This window comes from Lissotriton helveticus, chromosome 3_1 (assembly GCF_964261635.1).
Source record: "Lissotriton helveticus chromosome 3_1, aLisHel1.1, whole genome shotgun sequence".
Lineage (NCBI taxonomy): Eukaryota > Metazoa > Chordata > Amphibia > Caudata > Salamandridae > Lissotriton > Lissotriton helveticus.
In genome coordinates this window covers 1,626,243,794-1,626,251,715 of record NC_136061.1, presented here as the reverse complement: position 1 = coordinate 1,626,251,715, position 7,922 = coordinate 1,626,243,794, and the positions used below count along the sequence as shown (strand labels likewise).

At 37.4% G+C, this 7,922-nt stretch overlaps 1 pseudogene; it reads left to right on the top strand.

Moving 5' to 3' along the window:
- The first annotated feature begins 4,556 nt into the window (after positions 1 to 4,556).
- On the top strand, positions 4,557 to 5,681 carry LOC144824286 (zinc finger MYM-type protein 1-like; annotated as a pseudogene).
- Positions 5,682 to 7,922: the final 2,241 nt, after the last annotated feature.

Here is a 7,922-nt window from a genome sequence, read left to right as displayed (position 1 = left end):
TTTTTCATACAGTTTAATTGTTATTGATTATAGATTATATTCTATTGGTTATAATGACGAATGCTATTATTCATTTATATTTAGTTTTTTCCCTATGCAAAGTTGTTATATGCAGTATTTTACATTTATCTTCATTTTAAACGTTTTTTACTGTTCTTTCTTATTACATTATATGGATTGTCATGTATTTGTTTGTGATTCTCTTATAAGGATATTTTCTCTTAACCAGCTTAGTTTGAATTCTTTGTATCTTGTTTAATGCCTTTAACTATTGTTTCATGGAACGTTAGAGGTTTACATTCCCCTATCAAGAGGCAGAGAGTCTTAACACACCTAGCCAAGCTTAAGACAGACATTGCATGTTTACAAGAATCACACCTCTCACCCGAAGAATCTGTTAAACTGAAAAGAGGTTGGGTTGGGGAGGTCGTCTTCTCCCTGGGTGATGGTAAGCGTAATGGGGTTCTTATTTTATTTCACAAATCCCTCTCAGTCAGAATAGTTGAAACTTCAGCAGATCAGTCAGGTAGATGGGTTCTAGTTAAATTTGTTGTGGACAATACTCCAGTTTCCCTTCTAAACATTTACGCCCCAACTACAGGGGACGCTTCTTTGTGGTCCTCTCTATCTCCTCACATCACCCAGTATTATGAGGATAATTTTATTTTGGTAGGAGACTGTAATGAAGTTTTTGATCCTTTTATACATAGGCTTTCCACCAGCACATACATTCCACACAAATCACATAAGTCCTTCACACAACTTATTCATCAATTTAAACTTATTGATGCTTGGAGACTATGCAATCCCACTTTAAGAGAGTATTCTTTTTTTCTCCACCTCATCAGACTCAATCTAGATTAGATTACTTTTTTATTTCACATTATCTCTCACAGTCTTTGATTGCTTCTGAAATAGGCTCTATATTGATCTCAGATCACGCACCAGTTTCCATCCAACTTGATATTCTGCAGAAGCCACCTCTCACTAGGAAATGGCGCTTTAATAACTCCCTTCTTCTTGATTCTAATTTTGTATCTACCTTCACTAACTTTTTTCATGCTTTTTTCTTACGAAATGAATCCAATGAGGTCCCCTTTCTAGTTGTATGGGATGCTTTTAAGGCATCCGCTAGAGATTTTACTATTGGATATGTCTCTCGCAAACGCAAGAATGCAGAACAAATTACTATGGACCTTTTATCTAAGATTAAAAAACTGGAACATTCTTACTTTTCCTCTAAGTCTAAAGATTGTTTGAACGAGCTCATAGCTACTAAATTACAATTTAATAAGGATACTACAAATAATGCTTCCAATTTTCTATTGCGCTCTAGTGCTAAATTCTACGGGGGTCAGAATAATGCCGGTAAATTGCTGGCAAATTACTTGAAAGTTAAGAAAAACAAAATTAATATAGAAAGTATTTATGGTCAGGATTCTGTACTGAGACATAAAGATGATGACATCTTGGAGGAATTTCTTCAATTTTACAAAACATTATATTCTTCTGAAACGACTTCCACGACCCAGGACATTTGTCACTTCCTCTCTGATATCAAATCTCGATTTGCTACCCCTCCTGACCTTTCTTCTTTAGAATCAGATCTAACTCAAAAAGAACTCATTGCTGCATTGAAATCTCTTAAAAAAGATAAGGCCCCAGGTCCAGACGGATTTACAGTAGAATTTTTTCTTCATTTCTCGTCATTGCTTATCCCAAAATTGCATTCTCTTCTTTCCACTTTCTTGGATTCCGGTTCTTCTTCACGCTCCTTCTCTGATGCTCTTCTATGTATTCTTCCCAAACCAGGTAAAGACCCACAGTATTGCAAAAATTACAGGCCCATTTCATTGGTCAATATTGATTACAAGATTTTTTCCAAGGCTTTGGCTCTCCGATTAGAATCCTTTTTACCGGATTTATTGGGGAAGGAGCAATCCGGTTTCGTTAAGGGTAGGTTGCTTTCTGATAATACCAGATTGTTCTTTGATATTTTATCTAAAACTTCGCATTCATCTGAATCTCTTGCTGCAATTGTTTTGGACGCAAAAAAGCTTTTGATAGAGTCGAGTGGCCGTATCTTTTCCAAACATTGAAGTGGTTTGGTTTTGGTCCTAGAATTTCTAGCCTCATCTCTCTCTTATACTCACATCCCAGAGCAGCTATTGCGGCGAATGGTACTGTTTCTTCTTATTTTTCCCTTGGTAGAGGGGTTCGTCAGGGATGTCCTCTTTCACTCTTCTTATTCAACCTTGCTTTAGAACCTTTTCTTTTGCGGATTCGTCAAAATATTTCCATAAATGGCTTCACGTTTCAACAGTTCACAGTTAAAATGGCGGCTTATGCAGATGATGTTCTGTTATTCTTATCTCAGCCCACTACTTCGTTACCTGCTTTTTTGAGCAAAGTTGATTCATTTGCTTTTTTCTCTGGTTACAAATTAAATAAAGATAAGTGTGAGATTTTACCATTGAATAAATTTACTTATAAGTCGGATTTTACTAATTCAGGGTTTACTTGGAATCCTAATTGTATCAAATATCTAGGTCTTCATTTCACTCCCACTCTCTCAGGTACGGTTTCACGTTGCATGGAGGATTGCCTAAAAAAAGTGACTGAACTTACTACAAAGTGGCACCCTTTGTATTTATCTTGGTGGGGTAGATTAGATACCATCAAGATGATGCTTTCCCCCTTGGGTTTATTCACAATTTCAAATATCCCGTTTTCTATTCCTTCACACCATTTCAAGAAAATCAATTCCATCTTATCTTCTTTCTTATCGGGGCGTAAAAAGGCTTGTATGTCAATACTTAAATTAACACGTCCAAAGGCAGAGGGTGGGGTTAACTTTCCAAATTTCTCCTTGTACCATAAGTCCTTTCTATTAAATCAAGCATCGAAATGGATTGAGGACTTCTCCACATTATCTCCCTTATGGACATCGCTGGAACTGGCATATATATACCCCTTTTCTTTTCCAGAATACCTCTCTTTTTCTCGTCCTCCGCAATCCATTTATACTCCAATTCTCAAATATACTTCCAAAATTCTACCATCCCCTTTAATTTCCTCCTTTTTTGATCAACCTATTTGGCATAATTCATCTATTTTAATTAACAACAAACCAATATTTTGGAAGTCTTGGAGAACACGAGGTCTTATTTGGGTACATCAATTATTCCAGCACTCTCGTATCATTCCTTTTCCAGAAGCCGCTGCATCTTTCCATCTCCCCTCCTCTTTTCGTGCTAGATATCTCAAATTAACACAAGCACTCCAATTAGCATATGAATCGCACATCACATTGCCTTCCATATCACCTCAGGAATCTCCTCTCATATCTCAACTACGCATTTTACTCTCTAGAGGCAGCAGGGCGTCCAAGATTTATTCTCTGCTACACGCACCAACACTACCACGCATAAAGACTAGAGTTGAAGAATCATGGGAAGTGGACATGGGTATCTCATGGCGCACTGAGATATGAGACAGGTTATGGGTCAAATTACGAAAATCTTTCAGGGTTGCAAACACTATTCAAACTTTGTTTTTTATTTATAATCGACTCTTATTTTCCCCACTCACTCTTAGTAAAAGATACACTGAACTGCCACATACATGCTGGACATGCTCCACGCCTCATGCCGATTTATTGCATTTACTTTTTGACTGTACCCCGGTGCACACGTTTTGGGTTAGAGTGTGGTCTCAAATTAATAATTTTTTTTCCACTAATTACCCCATCATAAATCTCACATTTTTTTGGGTAGTCTCTCCCCTATATGGAACCATTGCCCTTTTAGTATAAAAATAATAGACCTCCTTATTGCAGTAGCCTTTCAACAAATCACTAAAGCTTGGAAAGATCTCACTAAACTCTCATATCAGGCATGGTGGTACGCTATATGTTATAATCATAGACTAGATACAACTTTTGTTTATCCACTTGCTTTAGTTTCAAAAAGGAAACAAATATGGGATCCAGTAACCTCATTTTTTGATTTGTGTGCTCGCCAATCCCTGCCTCAAAATCCTTTCCAACAAGAAGTTGCTAAACCTACATGAGTTTCCTTAACTGTTCTACCAATTTCTCATTCATAAAATTTATATCATCTTCCTGATCATCAAATGTTAATAATTGTTATATATTTCACTATTGCTGGTTATGACTACAGTTTATTTCCCTTTAATTGATTATCTATTTATTTTACTGTATACTCTTCTATTACATTTGCATTTTTAATTTGTATCGTTTTAATATATGACTGTCAATAAAATATATTTGAACTTAAAAAAAAGACACAGTCCCACGGCCACCAATTGATAACGCTGATTCCGATGCTAGTATGCATTCTGCAGAAGAGGAAGGAGTTGAAATAGAAGAAAATGAAGCAGAAAAACAAGGAAAGGAAATGATAATTCAAATGGATGAATTTGAAGCAGAAGATAGTACTGAAAGTGACTCTAACCATGATACAGTAAATGAGATGATAAATGAGGTTAAGGGGGGAAATTGGAATATTTTAGATGATGATTCTTTTTGAAATATACTAGTTCCAGATCATTTGCGGATTGTAATCATCAAAAGAGGAAGTTCTTCTTTCCAGAACAAAGATGGCCTTTTCAGAATTGCGACAAGGCAAGATCCAAAAGCAAAAGGAGATGTTCGCCAGCTATCAAAAGAGTGGTTTTACAAGGTGATGCCAAATGGCCAGAAAGTGTTGCGATCATGGATGGTTTACTCACTCGTCAGTGAGAAATGATATTGTTTTTGCTGCCGACTCTTTGCCGCTAATACTACAGACATGACATCCAAATTTGTGACTGGGTTTCAGATGTGGTGGAAACTGAGCCCGAAAGTCCACAATCATGAGATCTTCGAAGAGCACTTACATTGCCTTGAAAAATGGAAAACATTGGCAGCAGGACTTAGACTGCACAAAACAATTTACGCCATAAGTACTGCTTTGATGGACATAGAGAAGAAAAAGTGGAGAGACATCTTGCACAGGTTGCTCAATATCACAAAATGAAGATGAATCTTCATTGAATAAAGGAAACTTTCTTGAAACGGTTGAGATGCTTTCTAAATATGACCCAGTGCTGAAAGAGCACCTAATGAGATTAAAGCGAAGCACTTGTAAACTCAAAGCATCTGTATCATATCTTGCATCAAAAACTCTGAATGAGTTTATACATGTCCTAGCAAATCATGTGAAGGAGAAGCTTGTCATGGATATAAAATCTGCCAGGTATTTTGGGATCATGTTTGATAGCACACCTGACACATCACACACTGACCAAATGTCTGAAGTGATCAGATATGTGAAAATTCAAAATAGGAAAGTTTAAGTGTTTCTGGGATTTTTCTCTTTAAAGGGGAAAAAGCTGTTGGCATCAGTTCTGATATTCTTAAAAATCTGGAAAGTGATGGACTTGACATTATGATGTGCCGCGCTCAAGGTTACGATAATGCTGCCACTATGGCTGGAATCCATGGGGGTGTACACGCCATTTTGAAAAGAAAGAACAGGAAAGCTATTTTTAATGGATGTATGGACCATTCGCTTAACTTGTGCGGCCAACACTCTTTTGCTGAAAATACTTTGTGCGTGACTTTTTTTGGAATTCTAGAGACAATGTTTTCCTTCTTTGCTGCCTCCAATCACCAATGAGATGTTTTAATGAACCACACTGGAGTCTCAGGGAAAAGACTATCAACAGCACACTGGAGTGCTCATCATGCTGCAGTAAAGGCAGTGAAAGAAAAATTAGATGAATGTGTGGCGGCAATTGAAGCTCTATGTTATCCAGATGAAAATTTAGACACAAGAGGTACAGCCCAAGGTCTTTTGCCTGCTGTCTGCAATGTCACATTTCTGTGCTACCTCTACTTTTGGTGTGATGTACTTGAAGAAGTTAATCTTACACAGCTGTACCTTCAGACTAAGGGCTTAACTCTTGACAGTGTGGTGACAAAGCTAGAGATGCTAAAACTTTTTCTGTACAAGGAGTGCAGTCATCTAGTGGAGCAGGCAATTGAACAGGCGCTTTTAAAATCAGACCAATATGGAATTTCAGTAGAGAGCAGACCCAGGTTCAAGAAGATGATGGCAGGTGAGAAGACAAGAGATGCTGGACTAACTCTACAAGAAGAAAACAAAAGGGCGATGCTTGAGTGTATTGATCATTTCTATTCTGAACTCCACATCAGATCAAGAGCCATCAAGGAAGTAGCAGCCATGTTTGAGGCTGTTCAAGACAAGAGTTTGATATCTGCCACTGAAGAAGAGTTACTGGTGTCCATTCCAAAATTGTCCACTTTCAATGAAGAGTTATCCGAGGGAGAGCTTTTATTAGAAATACTAAGGCTGAGAAGGCACCTGAAGGCAGCAGAGATTGATCTCGAAGAAGATAAAGACTGGTCAGTAATTGACGTTTTGAAATTGATAGCTGAAGGGGACTTCCTAGAATCTCTCCCATATCTCTCAGTGAGCCAACAATTATTTCTTACGATCTGTGTGTCTGTGGCTTTATGTGAGCGGAGTTTTTCAAAGCTGAAGTTTATAAAGAACTATTTGCGACCTTCCATGGGACAGTCAAGGCTTTCCGTTCTTGCAATATTATCAATTGAAAGTGATTTGGCGAGAGGAGTTGATTTCGATGAAGTAATAAACAAGTTTGCAGCTTTAAAGGCCAGGAAAGGAAAGTTCTGATTAGTCGAGATTTAATGTGACATTGTAATTTGTACTGGTGCATACTAATCTAACAGTTGCTGATTGTGCAAACCCAATACAGAACAGTTACAATCTTATCTCCTGTAGCAGTAACATTTAAAGTTTAATTTTAAAATAAAAATAAAAAAGTAACATATTTTCTATGTAGTTCTTAGTTCTTAACTTCTTACAATCTTTTACCTCTGACCTTGAATTAAGTTTATCTTCTATGGCCTTTGTAAATATAGCCAGGATCTAAATTTACAAACGTTTCTAAGGATTCTGTATGGTCCCGTTATTTGGCACTGGTGAACATGGAGGAGGTCCATGGGTTAAGTCGTGAGGGGGTGGCACCATGAGTTACCGCACTGGGTGACACCAACCCTAGTGACGCCGCTGCACTTATGTGCTTAGTTGGAAAATGATAAGTGAATTGGCCCACTCGGTTCATAATGAGGGCCCACTCGTGATGGGTCTTGTGATTTGGCACATTTGATAGAATGCGCTGAAAACTATCATGAAGAGAAGTCTGTATGTCCTTCTGGGGCAACGTTTAGCCATATAAGGGAACCCTTTCTCTATTACTAATAATAATAATATTACTTTATTTGATTTGTAAAAATCAAATAAAGCTTTAGTGGACATGTAGTACTGAAAATGACACATGTAACCAAGACTTCTATCTCTATAAGGCTCCATGTCTGGATAGTTATTTTATTAAATGTTAAAAGAAGACTAATATATATTTGCCCCTTGGAGTTTTTGAGATCTATCTATATAAATGTACTCGTCTGGATATTATGTTTATTACATTCTTTAAAGAAGACTATTATATATTTGCCCCTTGGTGTTTTTACATCTGCAATGAAGCACTCCGCTTCATTGCAGAGAAGCGGAGTGCTTCTCTGCTAATGAAGCTACCAGAGAAGCCTTTATTATTATTTAATTGTTTTTGTATTGAACATTGTGCTTTTATTTATTTGCAGCATTATGTAGCACAAACCAGACCCATCTGCATATCAGAAGACTTTAAAGCAATTAAATTGAACAAGGTAAGTGTTCACATAGAAAGGGTGCCCATAAGGAAAATGGAGATCAAGGGCCATATTACAACTTTGGAGATCCTACAGCAGATGGTGTAACACGCCATCCGCTGTAGGACTGTCAAAGCCATGGTTAGGAGTTAAGTCCTGGTCTGGT